The sequence below is a fragment of the Coturnix japonica genome, chromosome 4 (genome assembly GCF_054131305.1).
Source record: "Coturnix japonica strain WE chromosome 4, WE-NBRP24, whole genome shotgun sequence".
Taxonomy (NCBI): domain Eukaryota; kingdom Metazoa; phylum Chordata; class Aves; order Galliformes; family Phasianidae; genus Coturnix; species Coturnix japonica.
In genome coordinates, this window is record NC_140666.1 from 5027879 (window position 1) to 5048058 (window position 20180).

The window sequence follows — 20180 nt, forward strand, 5'->3', positions numbered from 1 at the left end:
GGAGGAAAACCAAGAAAGACGGGGTTAGAGCGTAGGAAAACCAAGAGAGGCGAAGTTAGAGCGGAGGAAAACCAAGAAAAGCTATGTTACAGCAGAGGAAAACCTTGAAAAGTGAGATTAGAGATGAGGAAAACCAAGAAAAGCGATGTTAGAGCGGAGAAAAACCAAGAAAACAAGGTTAGAGCAGAGGAAAATCAAGAAAAGCGGGGTCAGAGCTGAGAAAAACCAAGAATGGCGGGGTTAGAGCGGAGGAAAACCAAGAAAAGCAAAGTTAGAGCGGACGAAAACCAAAAAAAGTGAAGTTAGAGCGAAGGAAAAGCAAGAAAAGCGGGATTACAGCAGAGGAAAACCAAGAAAAGAGGGGTTAGAGCATAGGAAAACCAAGAAAACAAGGTTAGAGCGGAGGAAAATCAACAAAAGCGGGATTAGAGAGGAAGAAAACCAAGAAAAGCAGGGTCAGAGAGAAGGAAAATCAAGAAAAGCTATGTTACAGCAGAGGAAAACGAAGAAAAGAGAGATTAGAGATGAGGAAAACCATGAAAAGCGATGTTAGAGCGGAGGAAAACCAAGAAAACAAGGTTAGAGCGGAGGAAAATCAAGAAAAGCGGGGTCAGAGCTGAGAAAAACAGAGCGGGGTTAGAGTGGAGGAAAACCAAGAAAAGAGAGATTAGAGCTGAGGAAAACCAAGGAAAGAGGGGTTAGAGTGGAGGAAAAACAAAAAAAGTGAAGTTAGTGCGGAGAAAAACAAAGAATAGCGAAGTTAGAGCGGAGGAGAACCAAGGAAGACGGGGTTAGAGCGGAGGAAAACCAAGAATGGCGGGGTTTGAGCGGAGGAAAACCAAGAGAGGCGAAGTTAGAGTAGAGGAAAACCAAGAAAATTAGGGTTACAGGAGAGGAAAACCATGAAAAGCGGGGTTAGAGTGGAGGAAAACCAAGAAAAGCGGGGTTGGAGCTGAGGAAAACCGAGAAAAGCTGTGTTAGAGCGGAGGAAAACCAAGATAAGTTATAGCAGAGGAACACCAAGAAAAGCGCAGTTAGAGTGGAGGAAAACCATGAAAAGCGGGGTTAGTGTGGAGGAAAAGTAAGAAAAGCGGGTTTAGAGCGGAGGAAAACTAAGAAAAGCAAGGTTAGAGCGAAGGAAAACCAAGAAAAGCCAAGTTAGCGCAAAGGAAAACCAAGAAAAACGGGGTAGAGCACAGGAAAACCAAGAAAAGCCAAGTTAGAGCAAAGGAAAACCAAGAAAGGCGGGGTTAGAGTGGCGGTAAACCAAGAAAAGTAAAGTTAGAGCTGATGAAATCCAAGAAAAGCGGGCATAGAGCGAAGGAAAACCAAGAAAAGCGGGGATAGAGCAGAGGAAAACCAAGAAAAGCTATGTTACAGCGGAGGAAAACCAAGAAAAGTGGGGTTAGAGCACAGGAAAACCAAGAAAAGAGGGGATAGAGCGGAGGAAAACCAAGAAAAGCGGGGATAGAGCGGCGGAAAACAAAAGAAAAGTGGGGATAGACCGTAGGAAAATCAAGAAAAGTGAGGTCAGAGCGGAGGAAAACCAAGGGAAGCAGGGATAGAGCGAAGGAAAACAAAGAAAAGCGGGGTTAGAGCAGAGAAAAACCAAGAAAAGCGGGGTCAGAGCGGACGAAAACCAAGAAAAGCGTGGTTAGAGCGGAGGAAAACCAAGAAAAGCGAAGTTAGAGCGGAGGAAAACCAAGGAAAGAGGGGTTAGAGCGGAGGAAAAACAACAGAAGTGAAGTTAGTGAGGAGGAAAACGAAGAATAGCGAAGTTAGAACGGAGGAAAACCAAGAAAGACGGGGTTAGAGCGTAGGAAAACCAAGAGAGGCGAAGTTAGAGCGGAGGAAAACCAAGAAAAGCTATGTTACAGCAGAGGAAAACCTTGAAAAGTGAGATTAGAGATGAGGAAAACCAAGAAAAGCGATGTTAGAGCGGAGGAAAACCAAGAAAACAAGGTTAGAGCAGAGGAAAATCAAGAAAAGCGGGGTCAGAGCTGAGAAAAACCAAGAATGGCGGGGTTAGAGCGGAGGAAAACCAAGAAAAGCAAAGTTAGAGCGGACGAAAACCAAAAAAAGAGAAGTTAGAGCGAAGGAAAAGCAAGAAAAGCGGGATTACAGCAGAGGAAAACCAAGAAAAGAGGGGTTAGAGCATAGGAAAACCAAGAAAACAAGGTTAGAGCGGAGGAAAATCAAGAAAGCGGGGGAAAGCTGAGAAAAACCAAGACAAGCGGGGTTAGAGCGGAGGAAAATCAAGAAAAGCGTGGTTAGATTGGAGCAATACTAAGAAAAGCGGGGTTAGAGCGGAGGAAAACCAAGAAAAGTGGGATTAGAGAGGAAGAAAACCAAGAAAAGCAGGGTCAGAGAGAAGGAAAATCAAGAAAAGCTATGTTACAGCAGAGGAAAACGAAGAAAAGAGAGATTAGAGATGAGGAAAACCAAGAAAAGCGATGTTAGAGCGGAGGAAAGCCAAGAAAACAAGGGTAGAGCGGAGGAAAATCAAGAAAAGCGGGGTCAGAGCTGAGAAAAACAGAGCGGGGTTAGAGTGGAGGAAAACCAAGAAAAGAGAGATTAGAGCTGAGGAAAACCAAGGAAAGAGGGGTTAGAGTGGAGGAAAAACAAAAAAAGTGTAGTTAGTGCGGAGAATAACAAAGAATAGCGAAGTTAGAGCGGAGGAGAACCATGAATGGCGGGGTTTGAGCGGAGGAAAACCAGGAGAGGCGAAGTTAGAGCAGAGGAAAACCAAGAAAATTAGGGTTACAGGAGAGGAAAACCATGAAAAGCGGGGTTAGAGTGGAGGAAAACCAAGAAAAGCGGGGTTGGAGCTGAGGAAAACCGAGAAAAGCTGTGTTAGAGCGGAGGAAAACCAAGATAAGTTATAGCAGAGGAACACCAAGAAAAGCGCAGTTAGAGTGGAGGAAAACCATGAAAAGCGGGGTTAGTGTGGAGGAAAAGTAAGAAAAGCGGGTTTAGAGCGGAGGAAAACTAAGAAAAGCAAGGTTAGAGCGAAGGAAAACCAAGAAAAGCCAAGTTAGCGCAAAGGAAAACCAAGAAAAACGGGGTAGAGCACAGGAAAACCAAGAAAAGCCAAGTTAGAGCAAAGGAAAACCACGAAAGGCGGGGTTAGAGTGGCGGTAAACCAAGAAAAGTAAAGTTAGAGCTGATGAAATCCAAGAAAAGCGGGCATAGAGCGAAGGAAAACCAAGAAAAGCTGGTATAGAGCAGAGGAAAACTAAGAAAAGCTATGTTACAGCAGAGGAAAACAAAGAAAAGTGGGGTTAGAGCACAGGAAAACCAAGAAAAGAGGGGTTAGAGCTAAGGAAAACCAAGAAAAGCGGGGTCACAGAGGAGGAAAATGAAGAAAAGCTATGTTACAGCAGAGGAAAACCAAGAAAAGTGAAGTTAGCACAGAGGAAAACCAAGAAAAGTGGGGTTAGAGCGGAGGTAAACCAAGAAGAGTGAAGTTAGAGCGGATGAAAACCAAGAAAAGCGGGCATAGAGCGAAGGCAAACCAAGAAAAGCTGGTATAGAGCAGAGGAAAACTAAGAAAAGCTATGTTACAGCAGAGGAAAACCAAGAAAAGAGGGGTTAGAGCATAGGAAAACCAAGAAAACAAGGTTAGAGCGGAGGAAAATCAAGAAAGCGGGGGAAAGCTGAGAAAAACCAAGACAAGCGGGGTTAGAGCGGAGGAAAATCAAGAAAAGCGTGGTTAGATTGGAGCAATACTAAGAAAAGCGGGGTTAGAGCGGAGGAAAACCAAGAAAAGTGGGATTCGAGAGGAAGAAAACCAAGAAAAGCAGGGTCAGAGAGAAGGAAAATCAAGAAAAGCTATGTTACAGCAGAGGAAAACGAAGAAAAGAGAGATTAGAGATGAGGAAAACCAAGAAAAGCGATGTTAGCGCGGAGGAAAACCAAGAAAACAAGGGTAGAGCGGAGGAAAATCAAGAAAAGCGGGGTCAGAGCTGAGAAAAACAGAGCGGGGTTAGAGTGGAGGAAAACCAAGAAAAGAGAGATTAGAGCTGAGGAAAACCAAGGAAAGAGGGGTTAGAGTGGAGGAAAAACAAAAAAAGTGAAGTTAGTGCGGAGAATAACAAAGAATAGCGAAGTTAGAGCGGAGGAGAACCAAGGAAGACGGGGTTAGAGCGGAGGAAAACCAAGAATGGCGGGGTTTGAGCGGAGGAAAACCAGGAGAGGCGAAGTTAGAGCAGAGGAAAATCAAGAAAATTAGGGTTACAGGAGAGGAAAACCATGAAAAGCGGGGTTAGAGTGGAGGAAAACCAAGAAAAGCAGGGTTGGAGCTGAGGAAAACCGAGAAAAGCTGTGTTAGAGCGGAGGAAAACCAAGATAAGTTATAGCAGAGGAACACCAAGAAAAGCGCAGTTAGAGTGGAGAAAAACCATGAAAAGCGGGGTTAGTGTGGAGGAAAACTAAGAAAAGCGGGTTTAGAGCGGAGGAAAACTAAGAAAAGCAAGGTTAGAGCGAAGGAAAACCAAGAAAAGCCAAGTTAGCGCAAAGGAAAACCAAGAAAAACGGGGTAGAGCACAGGAAAACCAAGAAAAGCCAAGTTAGAGCAAAGGAAAACCAAGAAAGGCGGGGTTAGAGTGGCGGTAAACCAAGAAAAGTAAAGTTAGAGCTGATGAAATCCAAGAAAAGCGGGCATAGAGCGAAGGAAAACCAAGAAAAGCTGGTATAGAGCAGAGGAAAACTAAGAAAAGCTATGTTACAGCAGAGGAAAACAAAGAAAAGTGGGGTTAGAGCACAGGAAAACCAAGAAAAGAGGGGTTAGAGCTAAGGAAAACCAAGAAAAGCGGGGTCACAGAGGAGGAAAATCAAGAAAAGCTATGTTACAGCAGAGGAAAACCAAGAAAAGTGAAGTTAGCACGGAGGAAAACCAAGAAAAGTGGGGTTAGAGCGGAGGTAAACCAAGAAGAGTGAAGTTAGAGCGGATGAAAACCAAGCAAAGCGGGCATAGAGCGAAGGAAAACCAAGAAAAGCTGGTATAGAGCAGAGGAAAACTAAGAAAAGCTATGTTACAGCAGAGGAAAACCAAGAAAAGAGGGGTTAGAGCATAGGAAAACCAAGAAAACAAGGTTAGAGCGGAGGAAAATCAAGAAAGCGGGGGAAAGCTGAGAAAAACCAAGACAAGCGGGGTTAGAGCGGAGGAAAATCAAGAAAAGCGTGGTTAGATTGGAGCAATACTAAGAAAAGCGGGGTTAGAGCAGAGGAAAACCAAGAAAAGTGGGATTAGAGAGGAAGAAAACCAAGAAAAGCAGGGTCAGAGAGAAGGAAAATCAAGAAAAGCTATGTTACAGCAGAGGAAAACGAAGAAAAGAGAGATTAGAGATGAGGAAAACCAAGAAAAGCGATGTTAGAGCGGAGGAAAACCAAGAAAACAAGGGTAGAGCGGAGGAAAATCAAGAAAAGCGGGGTCAGAGCTGAGAAAAACAGAGCGGGGTTAGAGTGGAGGAAAACCAAGAAAAGAGAGATTAGAGCTGAGGAAAACCAAGGAAAGAGGGGTTAGAGTGGAGGAAAAACAAAAAAAGTGAAGTTAGTGCGGAGAAAAACAAAGAATAGCGAAGTTAGAGCAGAGGAGAACCAAGGAAGACGGGGTTAGAGCGGAGGAAAACCAAGAGAGGCGAAGTTAGAGTAGAGGAAAACCAAGAAAATTAGGGTTACAGGAGAGGAAAACCATGAAAAGCGGGGTTAGAGTGGAGGAAAACCAAGAAAAGCGGGGTTGGAGCTGAGGAAAACCGAGAAAAGCTGTGTTAGAGCGGAGGAAAACCAAGATAAGTTATAGCAGAGGAACACCAAGAAAAGCGCAGTTAGAGTGGAGGAAAACCATGAAAAGCGGGGTTAGTGTGGAGGAAAACTAAGAAAAGCGGGTTTAGAGCGGAGGAAAACTAAGAAAAGCAAGGTTAGAGCGAAGGAAAACCAAGAAAAGCCAAGTTAGCGCAAAGGAAAACCAAGAAAAACGGGGTAGAGCACAGGAAAACCAAGAAAAGCCAAGTTAGAGCAAAGGAAAACCAAGAAAGGCGGGGTTAGAGTGGCGGTAAACCAAGAAAAGTAAAGTTAGAGTGGATGAAATCCAAGAAAAGCGGGCATAGAGCGAAGGAAAACCAAGAAAAGCGGGGATAGAGCAGAGGAAAACCAAGAAAAGCTATGTTACAGCGGAGGAAAACCAAGAAAAGTGGGGTTAGAGCACAGGAAAACCAAGAAAAGAGGGGATAGAGCGGCGGAAAACAAAAGAAAAGTGGGGATAGACCGTCGGAAAATCAAGAAAAGTGAGGTCAGAGCGGAGGAAAACCAAGAGAAGCAGGGATAGAGCGAAGGAAAACAAAGAAAAGCGGGGTTAGAGCAGAGAAAAACCAAGAAAAGCGGGGTCAGAGCGGACGAAAACCAAGAAAAGCGTGGTTAGAGCGGAGGCAAACCAAGAAAAGTGAAGTTAGCACGGAGGAAAAAAAAGGAAAGTGGGGTTAGAGCAGAGGAAAACCAAGAAAAGCGGGGTTGGAGCTGAGGAAAACCGAGAAAAGCTGGGTTAGAGCGGAGGAAATTTAAGAAAAGCTAAGTTAGAGCGGAGAAAAACCAAGACAAGCGGGGCTAGAATGGATGAAATCCAAGAAACACGGGGTTAGAGCGGATGAAAACCAAGAAAAGCGGGGTTGGAGCGGAGGAAAACCAAGAAAAACGGGGTTAGAGCGGAGGAAAACCAAAAAAACAAGGTTAGAGCAGAGGAAAATCAAGAAAAGCTGGGCGAGAGTGGAGGACAACCAAGAAAAGTAGGGTTGGAGCTGAGGAAAAAAGAGAAAAGCTGGGTTAGAGCGGAGGAAAACCAATATAAGCTAAGTTAGAGCAGAGGAAAACCAATATAAGCTAAGTTAGAGCAGAGGAAAACCAAGAAAAGAGGGATTAGTGTGGAGGAAAACCAAGAAAAAAGAAGTAAGAGCGGAGGAAATCCAAGAAAATCAGGGTTAGAACGGAGGAAAACCAAGAGAGGCAAAGTTAGAGCGGAGGAAAACCAAGAAAAGTAGGTTTTCAGCAGAGGAAAACCATGAAAAGCGGGGTTAGAGTGGAGGAAAACCAAGAAAAGCGGGGTTGGAGCTGAGGAAAACCGAGAAAAGCTGTGTTAGAGCGGAGGAAAACCAAGATAAGTTATAGCAGTGGAACACCAAGAAAAGCGCAGTTAGAGTGGAGGAAAACCATGAAAAGCGGGGTTAGTGTGGAGGAAAACTAAGAAAAGCGGGTTTAGAGCGGAGGAAAACTAAGAAAAGCAAGGTTAGAGCGAAGGAAAACCAAGAAAAGCCAAGTTAGTGCAAAGGAAAACCAAGAAAAACGGGGTTAGAGTGGCGGTAAACCAAGAAAAGTAAAGTTAGAGTGGATGAAATCCAAGAAAAGCGGGCATAGAGCGAAGGAAAACCAAGAAAAGCTGGTATAGAGCAGAGGAAAACTAAGAAAAGCTATGTTACAGCAGAGGAAAACAAAGAAAAGTGGGGTTAGAGCACAGGAAAACCAAGAAAAGAGGGGTTAGAGCTAAGGAAAACCAAGAAAAGCGGGGTCACAGAGGAGGAAAATCAAGAAAAGCTATGTTACAGCAGAGGAAAACCAAGAAAAGTGAAGTTAGCACGGAGGAAAACCAAGAAACGTGGGGTTAGAGCGGAGGTAAACCGAGAAAAGCGGGGTTATAGCAGAGGAAAAAGAAGAAAAGCATGGTTAGAGCGGAGGAAAAGGAAAAAAAGCGGGATTGGAGCGGAGGAAAACCAAGAAAAGAGGGGTTAGAGCGGAGGAAAAACAAAAAAAGTGAAGTCAGAGTGGAGGAAAACGAAGAATAGCGAAGTTAGAGCAAAGTAAAACCAAGAAAGACGGTGTTAGAGCGGAGGAAAACCAAGAGAGGCGAAGTTAGAGCGGAGGAAAACCAAGACAAGCGGGGTTAGAATGGATGAAATCCAAGAAAAGCGGGGTTAGAGCAAATGAAAATGAAGAAAAGCGGGGTTGGAGCGGAGGAAAACCAAGAAAAACGGGGTTAGAGCGGAGGAAAACCAAATAAACAAGGTTAGAGCAGAGGAAAATCAAGAAAAGCTGGGCTAGAGTGGAGGAAAACCAAGAAAAGTAGGGTTACAGCAGAGGAAAACCATGAAAAGCGAAGTTAGAGCGGAGGAAAACCAAGAAAAGCGGGGTTGGAGCTGAGGAAAACCGAGAAAAGCTGGGTTAGTGCGGAGGAAAACCAAGATAAGCTAAGTTAGAGCAGAGGAAAACCAAGAAAAGCGAAGTTAGAGCGGAGGAAAACCAAGAAAAGCGGGGTTAGTGTGGAGGAAAACCAAGAAAAATCAAGTTAGAGCGAAGGAAATCCAAGAAAAACGGGGTTAGAGCGGAGGAAAACAAAGAAAAGCGGGGTCAGAGAGGAGGAAAATCAAGAAAAGCTATGTTACAGCAGAGGAAAACCATGAAAAGTGAGATTAGAGATGAGGAAAACCGAGAAAAGCGATGTAAGAGCGGAGGGAAACCAAGAAAACAAGGTTAGAGCGGAGGAAAATCAAGAAAAGCGGGGTCAGAGCTGAGAAAAACCAAGAAAAGCGGGGTTAGAGCGGAGGAAAACCAAGAAAAGCGAAGTTAGAGCGGAGGAAAAGCAGGAAAAGCGGGATTAGAGCGGAGGAAAACCAAGAAAAGCAAAGTTAAAGAGGAGGAAAACCAAGAAAACTAGGTTAGAGCGGAGGAAAATCAAGAAAAGCGGGGTTAGAGCTGAGAAAAACCAAGATAAGCGGGGTTAGAGCGGAGGAAAACCAAAAAAAGCGTGGTTAGAGCGGAGGAAAACCAAGAAAAGCGAAGTTAGAGCGGAGGAAAACCAAGGAAAGAGGGGTTAGAGCGGAGGAAAAACAAAAGAAGTGAAGTTAGTTAGGAGGAAAACGAAGAATAGCGAAGTTAGAACGGAGGAAAACCAAGAAAGACGGGGTTAGAGCGTAGGAAAACCAAGAGAGGCGAAGTTAGAGCGGAGGAAAACCAAGAAAAGCTATGTTACAGCAGAGGAAAACCTTGAAAAGTGAGATTAGAGATGAGGAAAACCAAGAAAAGCGATGTTAGAGCGGAGGAAAACCAAGAAAACAAGGTTAGAGCAGAGGAAAATCAAGAAAAGCGGGGTCAGAGCTGAGAAAAACCAAGAATGGCGGGGTTAGAGCGGAGGAAAACCAAGAAAAGCAAAGTTAGAGCGGACGAAAACCAAAAAAAGAGAAGTTAGAGCGAAGGAAAAGCAAGAAAAGCGGGATTACAGCAGAGGAAAACCAAGAAAAGAGGGGTTAGAGCATAGGAAAACCAAGAAAACAAGGTTAGAGCGGAGGAAAATCAAGAGAAGCGGGGGAAAGCTGAGAAAAACCAAGACAAGCGGGGTTAGAGCGGAGGAAAATCAACAAAAGCGGGATTAGAGAGGAAGAAAACCAAGAAAAGCAGGGTCAGAGAGAAGGAAAATCAAGAAAAGCTATGTTACAGCAGAGGAAAACGAAGAAAAGAGAGATTAGAGATGAGGAAAACCATGAAAAGCGATGTTAGAGCGGAGGAAAACCAAGAAAACAAGGGTAGAGCGGAGGAAAATCAAGAAAAGCGGGGTCAGAGCTGAGAAAAACAGAGCGGGGTTAGAGTGGAGGAAAACCAAGAAAAGAGAGATTAGAGCTGAGGAAAACCAAGGAAAGAGGGGTTAGAGTGGAGGAAAAACAAAAAAAGTGAAGTTAGTGCGGAGAAAAACAAAGAATAGCGAAGTTAGAGCGGAGGAAAACCAAGGAAGACGGGGTTAGAGCGGAGGAAAACCAAGAATGGCGGGGTTTGAGCGGAGGAAAACCAAGAGAGGCGAAGTTAGAGCGGAGGAAAACCAAGAAAAGTAGGTTTTCAGCAGAGGAAAACCATGAAAAGCTGTGTTAGAGCGGAGGAAAACCAAGATAAGTTATAGCAGAGGAACACCAAGAAAAGCGCAGTTAGAGTGGAGGAAAACCATGAAAAGCGGGGTAAGTGTGGAGGAAAACTAAGAAAAGCGGGTTTAGAGCGGAGGAAAACTAAGAAAAGCAAGGTTAGAGCGAAGGAAAACCAAGAAAAGCCAAGTTAGCGCAAAGGAAAACCAAGAAAAACGGGGTAGAGCACAGGAAAACCAAGAAAAGCCAAGTTAGAGCAAAGGAAAACCAAGAAAGGCGGGGTTAGAGTGGCGGTAAACTAAGAAAAGTACAGTTAGAGCTGATGAAATCCAAGAAAAGCGGGCATAGAGCGAAGGAAAACCAAGAAAAGCTGGTATAGAGCAGAGGAAAACTAAGAAAAGCTATGTTACAGCAGAGGAAAACAAAGAAAAGTGGGGTTAGAGCACAGGAAAACCAAGAAAAGAGGGGTTAGAGCTAAGGAAAACCAAGAAAAGCGGGGTCACAGAGGAGGAAAATCAAGAAAAGCTATGTTACAGCAGAGGAAAACCAAGAAAAGTGAGATTAGAGATGAGGAAAACCAAAAAAAGCGAAGTTTGGGCGGAGGAAAAACAGGAAAACAAGGTTAGAGCGAAGGAAAATCAAGAAAAGCGGGGTCAGAGCTGAGAAAAACCAAGAAAAGCGAGGTTAGAGCGGAGGAAAACCGAGAAAAGCGGGGTTATAGCAGAGGAAAAAGAAGAAAAGCATGGTTAGAGCGGAGGAAAAGGAAAAAAAGCGGGATTGGAGCGGAGGAAAACCAAGAAAAGAGGGGTTAGAGCGGAGGAAAAACAAAAAAAGTGAAGTCAGAGTGGAGGAAAACGAAGAATAGCGAAGTTAGAGCGTAGTAAAACCAAGAAAGACGGTGTTAGAGCGGAGGAAAACCAAGAGAGGCGAAGTTAGAGCGGAGGAAAACCAAGACAAGCGGGGTTAGAATGGATGAAATCCAAGAAAAGCGAAGTTAGAGCAAATGAAAATGAAGAAAAGCGGGGTTGGAGCGGAGGAAAACCAAGAAAAAGGGGGTTAGATCGGAGGAAAACCAAATAAACAAGGTTAGAGCAGAGGAAAATCAAGAAAAGCTGGGCTAGAGTGGAGGAAAACCAAGAAAAGTAGGGTTACAGCAGAGGAAAACCATGAAAAGCTGGGTTAGTGCGGAGGAAAACCAAGATAAGCTAAGTTAGAGCAGAGGAAAACCAAGAAAAGCGAAGTTAGAGCGGAGGAAAACCAAGAAAAGCGGGGTTAGTGTGGAGGAAAACTAAGAAAAATCAAGTTAGAGCGAAGGAAATCCAAGAAAAACGGGGTTAGAGCGGAGGAAAACAAAGAAAAGCGGGGTCAGAGAGGAGGAAAATCAAGAAAAGCTATGTTACAGCAGAGGAAAACCATGAAAAGTGAGATTAGAGATGAGGAAAACCGAGAAAAGCGATGTAAGAGCGGAGGAAAACCAAGAAAACAAGGTTAGAGCGGAGGAAAATCAAGAAAAGCGGGGTCAGAGCTGAGAAAAACCAAGAAAAGCGGGGTTAGAGCGGAGGAAAACCAAGAAAAGCGAAGTTAGAGCGGAGGAAAAGCAGGAAAAGCGGGATTAGAGCGGAGGAAAACCAAGAAAAGCAAAGTTAAAGAGGAGGAAAACCAAGAAAACTAGGTTAGAGCGGAGGAAAATCAAGAAAAGCGGGGTTAGAGCTGAGAAAAACCAAGATAAGCGGGGTTAGAGCGGAGGAAAACCAAAAAAAGCGTGGTTAGAGCGGAGGAAAACCAAGAAAAGCGAAGTTAGAGCGGAGGAAAACCAAGGAAAGAGGGGTTAGAGCGGAGGAAAAACAAAAGAAGTGAAGTTAGTGAGGAGGAAAACGAAGAATAGCGAAGTTAGAGCGGAGGAAAACCAAGAAAAGCTATGTTACAGCAGAGAAAAACCTTGAAAAGTGAGATTAGAGATGAGGAAAACCAAGAAAAGCGATGTTAGAGCGGAGGAAAACCAAGAAAACAAGGTTAGAGCAGAGGAAAATCAAGAAAAGCGGGGTCAGAGCTGAGAAAAACCAAGAATGGCGGGGTTAGAGCGGAGGAAAACCAAGAAAAGCAAAGTTAGAGCGGACGAAAACCAAAAAAAGAGAAGTTAGAGCGAAGGAAAAGCAAGAAAAGCGGGATTACAGCAGAGGAAAACCAAGAAAAGAGGGGTTAGAGCATAGGAAAACCAAGAAAACAAGGTTAGAGCGGAGGAAAATCAAGAGAAGCAGGGGAAAGCTGAGAAAAACCAAGACAAGCGGGGTTAGAGCGGAGGAAAATCAACAAAAGCGGGATTAGAGAGGAAGAAAACCAAGAAAAGCAGGGTCAGAGAGAAGGAAAATCAAGAAAAGCTATGTTACAGCAGAGGAAAACGAAGAAAAGAGAGATTAGAGATGAGGAAAACCATGAAAAGCGATGTTAGAGCGGAGGAAAACCAAGAAAACAAGGGTAGAGCGGAGGAAAATCAAGAAAAGCGGGGTCAGAGCTGAGAAAAACAGAGCGGGGTTAGAGTGGAGGAAAACCAAGAAAAGAGAGATTAGAGCTGAGGAAAACCAAGGAAAGAGGGGTTAGAGTGGAGGAAAAACAAAAAAAGTGAAGTTAGTGCGGAGAAAAACAAAGAATAGCGAAGTTAGAGCGGAGGAGAACCAAGGAAGACGGGGTTAGAGCGGAGGAAAACCAAGAATGGCGGGGTTTGAGCGGAGGAAAACCAAGAGAGGCGAAGTTAGAGTAGAGGAAAACCAAGAAAATTAGGGTTACAGGAGAGGAAAACCATGAAAAGCGGGGTTGGAGTGGAGGAAAACCAAGAAAAGCGGGGTTGGAGCTAAGGAAAACCAAGAAAAGCTGTGTTAGAGCGGAGGAAAACCAAGATAAGTTATAGCAGAGGAACACCAAGAAAAGCGCAGTTAGAGTGGAGGAAAACCATGAAAAGCGGGGTTAGTGTGGAGGAAAAGTAAGAAAAGCGGGTTTAGAGCGGAGGAAAACTAAGAAAAGCAAGGTTAGAGCGAAGGAAAACCAAGAAAAGCCAAGTTAGCGCAAAGGAAAACCAAGAAAAACGGGGTAGAGCACAGGAAAACCAAGAAAAGCCAAGTTAGAGCAAAGGAAAACCAAGAAAGGCGGGGTTAGAGTGGCGGTAAACCAAGAAAAGTAAAGTTAGAGTGGATGAAATCCAAGAAAAGCGGGCATAGAGCGAAGGAAAACCAAGAAAAGCGGGGATAGAGCAGAGGAAAACCAAGAAAAGCTATGTTACAGCGGAGGAAAACCAAGAAAAGTGGGGTTAGAGCACAGGAAAACCAAGAAAAGAGGGGATAGAGCGGAGGAAAACCAAGAAAAGCGGGGATAGAGCGGCGGAAAACAAAAGAAAAGTGGGGATAGACCGTAGGAAAATCAAGAAAAGTGAGGTCAGAGCGGAGGAAAACCAAGAGAAGCAGGGATAGAGCGAAGGAAAACAAAGAAAAGCGGGGTTAGAGCAGAGGAAAACCAAGAAAAGCGGGGTCAGAGCGGACGAAAACCAAGAAAAGCGTGGTTAGAGCGGAGGAAAACCAAGAAAAGTGAAGTTAGCACGGAGGAAAAAAAAGGAAAGTGGGGTTAGAGCAGAGGAAAACCAAGAAAAGCGGGGTTGGAGCTGAGGAAAACCGAGAAAAGCTGGGTTAGAGCGGAGGAATTTTAAGAAAAGCAAGGTTAGAGCGGAGAAAAACCAAGACAAGCGGGGCTAGAATGGATGAAATCCAAGAAACACGGGGTTAGAGCGGATGAAAACCAAGAAAAGCGGTGTTGGAGCGGAGGAAAACCAAGAAAAACGGGGTTCGAGCGGAGGAAAACCAAAAAAACAAGGTTAGAGCAGAGGAAAATCAAGAAAAGCTGGGCGAGAGTGGAGGACAACCAAGAAAAGTAGGGTTGGAGCTGAGGAAAATGAGAAAAGCTGGGTTAGAGCGGAGGAAAACCAATATAAGCTAAGTTAGAGCAGAGGAAAACCAATATAAGCTAAGTTAGAGCAGAGGAAAACCAAGAAAAGAGGGATTAGTGTGGAGGAAAACCAAGAAAAAAGAAGTAAGAGCGGAGGAAATCCAAGAAAATCAGGGTTAGAACGGAGGAAAACCAAGAGAGGCAAAGTTAGAGCGGAGGAAAACCAAGAAAAGTAGGTTTTCAGCAGAGGAAAACCATGAAAAGCGGGGTTAGAGTGGAGGAAAACCAAGAAAAGCGGGGTTGGAGCTGAGGAAAACCGAGAAAAGCTGTGTTAGAGCGGAGGAAAACCAAGATAAGTTATAGCAGTGGAACACCAAGAAAAGCGCAGTTAGAGTGGAGGAAAACCATGAAAAGCGGGGTTAGTGTGGAGGAAAACTAAGAAAAGCGGGTTTAGAGCGGAGGAAAACTAAGAAAAGCAAGGTTAGAGCGAAGGAAAACCAAGAAAAGCCAAGTTAGCGCAAAGGAAAACCAAGAAAAACGGGGTAGAGCACAGGAAAACCAAGAAAAGCCAAGTTAGAGCAAAGGAAAACCAAGAAAGGCGGGGTTAGAGTGGCGGTAAACCAAGAAAAGTAAAGTTAGAGCTGATGAAATCCAAGAAAAGCGGGCATAGAGCGAAGGAAAACCAAGAAAAGCTGGTATAGAGCAGAGGAAAACTAAGAAAAGCTATGTTACAGCAGAGGAAAACAAAGAAAAGTGGGGTTAGAGCACAGGAAAACCAAGAAAAGAGGGGTTAGAGCTAAGGAAAACCAAGAAAAGCGGGGTCACAGAGGAGGAAAATCAAGAAAAGCTATGTTACAGCAGAGGAAAACCAAGAAAAGTGAAGTTAGCACGGAGGAAAACCAAGAAAAGTGGGTTAGAGCGGAGGTAAACCGAGAAAAGCGGGGTTATAGCAGAGGAAAAAGAAGAAAAGCATGGTTAGAGCGGAGGAAAAGGAAAAAAAGCGGGATTGGAGCGGAGGAAAACCAAGAAAAGAGGGGTTAGAGCGGAGGAAAAACAAAAAAAGTGAAGTCAGAGTGGAGGAAAACGAAGAATAGCGAAGTTAGAGCGGAGTAAAACCAAGAAAGACGGTGTTAGAGCGGAGGAAAACCAAGAGAGGCGAAGTTAGTGCGGAGGAAAACCAAGACAAGCGGGGTTAGAATGGATGAAATCCAAGAAAAGCGGGGTTAGAGCAAATGAAAATGAAGAAAAGCGGGGTTGGAGCGGAGGAAAACCAAGAAAAACGGGGTTAGAGCGGAGGAAAACCAAATAAACAAGGTTAGAGCAGAGGAAAATCAAGAAAAGCTGGGCTAGAGTGGAGGAAAACCAAGAAAAGTAGGGTTACAGCAGAGGAAAACCATGAAAAGCGAAGTTAGAGCGGAGGAAAACCAAGAAAAGCGGGGTTGGAGCTGAGGAAAACCGAGAAAAGCTGGGTTAGTGCGGAGGAAAACCAAGATAAGCTAAGTTAAAGCAGAGGAAAACCAAGAAAAGCGAAGTTAGAGCGGAGGAAAACCAAGAAAAGCGGGGTTAGTGTGGAGGAAAACCAAGAAAAATCAAGTTAGAGCGAAGGAAATCCAAGAAAAACGGGGTTAGAGCGGAGGAAAACAAAGAAAAGCGGGGTCAGAGAGGAGGAAAATCAAGAAAAGCTATGTTACAGCAGAGGAAAACCATGAAAAGTGAGATTAGAGATGAGGAAAAGCGAGAAAAGCGATGTAAGAGCGGAGGAAAACCAAGAAAACAAGGTTAGAGCGGAGGAAAATCAAGAAAAGCGGGGTCAGAGCTGAGAAAAACCAAGAAAAGCGGGGTTAGAGCGGAGGAAAACCAAGAAAAGCGAAGTTAGAGCGGAGGAAAAGCAGGAAAAGCGGGATTAGAGCGGAGGAAAACCAAGAAAAGCAAAGTTAAAGAGGAGGAAAACCAAGAAAACTAGGTTAGAGCGGAGGAAAATCAAGAAAAGCGTGTGCCCCGGTGGCGCAGTGGTTAAAGACGCCGCCTTGCAACACTGGGGCCCGGAGTTCGAATCCCCCCTGTGGCCCAAGTGGTAGAAGTGCCGCTCTGCTACACAGAGGCTCGAATCCCGGGGGCTGGACTCGATGATCTCTAAGGTCCCTTCCAACCCGCACGAAACTATGAAACTATGAAACTATGAAAAGCGGGGTTAGAGCTGAGAAAAACCAAGATAAGCGGGGTTAGAGCGGAGGAAAACCAAGAAAAGCGAAGTTAGAGCGGAGGAAAACCAAGGAAAGAGGGGTTAGAGTGGAGGAAAAACAAAAGAAGTGAATTTAGTGAGGAGGAAAACGAAGAATAGCGAAGTTAGAACGGAGGAAAACCAAGAAAGACGGGGTTAGAGCGTAGGAAAACCAAGAGAGGCGAAGTTAGAGCGGAGGAAAACCAAGAAAAGCTATGTTACAGCAGAGGAAAACCTTGAAAAGTGAGATTAGAGATGAGGAAAACCAAGAAAAGCGATGTTAGAGCGGAGGAAAACCAAGAAAACAAGGTTAGAGCAGAGGAAAATCAAGAAAAGCGGGGTCAGAGCTGAGAAAAACCAAGAATGGCGGGGTTAGAGCGGAGGAAAACCAAGAAAAGCAAAGTTAGAGCGGACGAAAACCAAAAAAAGAGAAGTTAGAGCGAAGGAAAAGCAAGAAAAGCGGGATTACAGCAGAGGAAAACCAAGAAAAGAGGGGTTAGAGCATAGGAAAACCAAGAAAACAAGGTTAGAGCGGAGGAAAATCAAGAGAAGCGGGGGAAAGCTGAGAAAAACCAAGACAAGCGGGGTTAGAGCGGAGGAAAATCAACAAAAGCGGGATTAGAGAGGAAGAAAACCAAGAAAAGCAGGGTCAGAGAGAAGGAAAATCAAGAAAAGCTATGTTACAGCAGAGGAAAACGAAGAAAAGAGAGATTAGAGATGAGGAAAACCATGAAAAGCGATGTTAGAGCGGAGGAAAACCAAGAAAACAAGGGTAGAGCGGAGGAAAATCAAGAAAAGCGGGGTCAGAGCTGAGAAAAACAGAGCGGGGTTAGAGTGGAGGAAAACCAAGAAAAGAGAGATTAGAGCTGAGGAAAACCAAGGAAAGAGGGGTTAGAGTGGAGGAAAAACAAAAAAAGTGAAGTTAGTGCGGAGAAAAACAAAGAATAGCGAAGTTAGAGCGGAGGAGAACCAAGGAAGACGGGGTTAGAGCGGAGGAAAACCAAGAATGGCGGGGTTTGAGCGGAGGAAAACCAAGAGAGGCGAAGTTAGAGTAGAGGAAAACCAAGAAAATTAGGGTTACAGGAGAGGAAAACCATGAAAAGCGGGGTTGGAGTGGAGGAAAACCAAGAAAAGCGGGGTTGGAGCTAAGGAAAACCAAGAAAAGCTGTGTTAGAGCGGAGGAAAACCAAGATAAGTTATAGCAGAGGAACACCAAGAAAAGCGCAGTTAGAGTGGAGGAAAACCATGAAAAGCGGGGTTAGTGTGGAGGAAAAGTAAGAAAAGCGGGTTTAGAGCGGAGGAAAACTAAGAAAAGCAAGGTTAGAGCGAAGGAAAACCAAGAAAAGCCAAGTTAGCGCAAAGGAAAACCAAGAAAAACGGGGTAGAGCACAGGAAAACCAAGAAAAGCCAAGTTAGAGCAAAGGAAAACCAAGAAAGGCGGGGTTAGAGTGGCGGTAAACCAAGAAAAGTAAAGTTAGAGTGGATGAAATCCAAGAAAAGCGGGCATAGAGCGAAGGAAAACCAAGAAAAGCGGGGATAGAGCAGAGGAAAACCAAGAAAAGCTATGTTACAGCGGAGGAAAACCAAGAAAAGTGGGGTTAGAGCACAGGAAAACCAAGAAAAGAGGGGATAGAGCGGAGGAAAACCAAGAAAAGCGGGGATAGAGCGGCGGAAAACAAAAGAAAAGTGGGGATAGACCGTAGGAAAATCAAGAAAAGTGAGGTCAGAGCGGAGGAAAACCAAGAGAAGCAGGGATAGAGCGAAGGAAAACAAAGAAAAGCGGGGTTAGAGCAGAGGAAAACCAAGAAAAGCGGGGTCAGAGCGGACGAAAACCAAGAAAAGCGTGGTTAGAGCGGAGGAAAACCAAGAAAAGTGAAGTTAGCACGGAGGAAAAAAAAGGAAAGTGGGGTTAGAGCAGAGGAAAACCAAGAAAAGCGGGGTTGGAGCTGAGGAAAACCGAGAAAAGCTGGGTTAGAGCGGAGGAATTTTAAGAAAAGCAAGGTTAGAGCGGAGAAAAACCAAGACAAGCGGGGCTAGAATGGATGAAATCCAAGAAACACGGGGTTAGAGCGGATGAAAACCAAGAAAAGCGGTGTTGGAGCGGAGGAAAACCAAGAAAAACGGGGTTCGAGCGGAGGAAAACCAAAAAAACAAGGTTAGAGCAGAGGAAAATCAAGAAAAGCTGGGCGAGAGTGGAGGACAACCAAGAAAAGTAGGGTTGGAGCTGAGGAAAATGAGAAAAGCTGGGTTAGAGCGGAGGAAAACCAATATAAGCTAAGTTAGAGCAGAGGAAAACCAATATAAGCTAAGTTAGAGCAGAGGAAAACCAAGAAAAGAGGGATTAGTGTGGAGGAAAACCAAGAAAAAAGAAGTAAGAGCGGAGGAAATCCAAGAAAATCAGGGTTAGAACGGAGGAAAACCAAGAGAGGCAAAGTTAGAGCGGAGGAAAACCAAGAAAAGTAGGTTTTCAGCAGAGGAAAACCATGAAAAGCGGGGTTAGAGTGGAGGAAAACCAAGAAAAGCGGGGTTGGAGCTGAGGAAAACCGAGAAAAGCTGTGTTAGAGCGGAGGAAAACCAAGATAAGTTATAGCAGTGGAACACCAAGAAAAGCGCAGTTAGAGTGGAGGAAAACCATGAAAAGCGGGGTTAGTGTGGAGGAAAAGTAAGAAAAGCGGGTTTAGAGCGGAGGAAAACTAAGAAAAGCAAGGTTAGAGCGAAGGAAAACCAAGAAAAGCCAAGTTAGCGCAAAGGAAAACCAAGAAAAACGGGGTAGAGCACAGGAAAACCAAGAAAAGCCAAGTTAGAGCAAAGGAAAACCAAGAAAGGCGGGGTTAGAGTGGCGGTAAACCAAGAAAAGTAAAGTTAGAGCTGATGAAATCCAAGAAAAGCGGGCATAGAGCGAAGGAAAACCAAGAAAAGCTGGTATAGAGCAGAGGAAAACTAAGAAAAGCTATGTTACAGCAGAGGAAAACAAAGAAAAGTGGGGTTAGAGCACAGGAAAACCAAGAAAAGAGGGGTTAGAGCTAAGGAAAACCAAGAAAAGCGGGGTCACAGAGGAGGAAAATCAAGAAAAGCTATGTTACAGCAGAGGAAAACCAAGAAAAGTGAAGTTAGCACGGAGGAAAACCAAGAAAAGTGGGTTAGAGCGGAGGTAAACCGAGAAAAGCGGGGTTATAGCAGAGGAAAAAGAAGAAAAGCATGGTTAGAGCGGAGGAAAAGGAAAAAAAGCGGGATTGGAGCGGAGGAAAACCAAGAAAAGAGGGGTTAGAGCGGAGGAAAAACAAAAAAAGTGAAGTCAGAGTGGAGGAAAACGAAGAATAGCGAAGTTAGAGCGGAGTAAAACCAAGAAAGACGGTGTTAGAGCGGAGGAAAACCAAGAGAGGCGAAGTTAGTGCGGAGGAAAACCAAGACAAGCGGGGTTAGAATGGATGAAATCCAAGAAAAGCGGGGTTAGAGCAAATGAAAATGAAGAAAAGCGGGGTTGGAGCGGAGGAAAACCAAGAAAAACGGGGTTAGAGCGGAGGAAAACCAAATAAACAAGGTTAGAGCAGAGGAAAATCAAGAAAAGCTGGGCTAGAGTGGAGGAAAACCAAGAAAAGTAGGGTTACAGCAGAGGAAAACCATGAAAAGCGAAGTTAGAGCGGAGGAAAACCAAGAAAAGCGGGGTTGGAGCTGAGGAAAACCGAGAAAAGCTGGGTTAGTGCGGAGGAAAACCAAGATAAGCTAAGTTAAAGCAGAGGAAAACCAAGAAAAGCGAAGTTAGAGCGGAGGAAAACCAAGAAAAGCGGGGTTAGTGTGGAGGAAAACCAAGAAAAATCAAGTTAGAGCGAAGGAAATCCAAGAAAAACGGGGTTAGAGCGGAGGAAAACAAAGAAAAGCGGGGTCAGAGAGGAGGAAAATCAAGAAAAGCTATGTTACAGCAGAGGAAAACCATGAAAAGTGAGATTAGAGATGAGGAAAACCGAGAAAAGCGATGTAAGAGCGGAGGAAAACCAAGAAAACAAGGTTAGAGCGGAGGAAAATCAAGAAAAGCGGGGTCAGAGCTGAGAAAAACCAAGAAAAGCGGGGTTAGAGCGGAGGAAAACCAAGAAAAGCGAAGTTAGAGCGGAGGAAAAGCAGGAAAAGCGGGATTAGAGCGG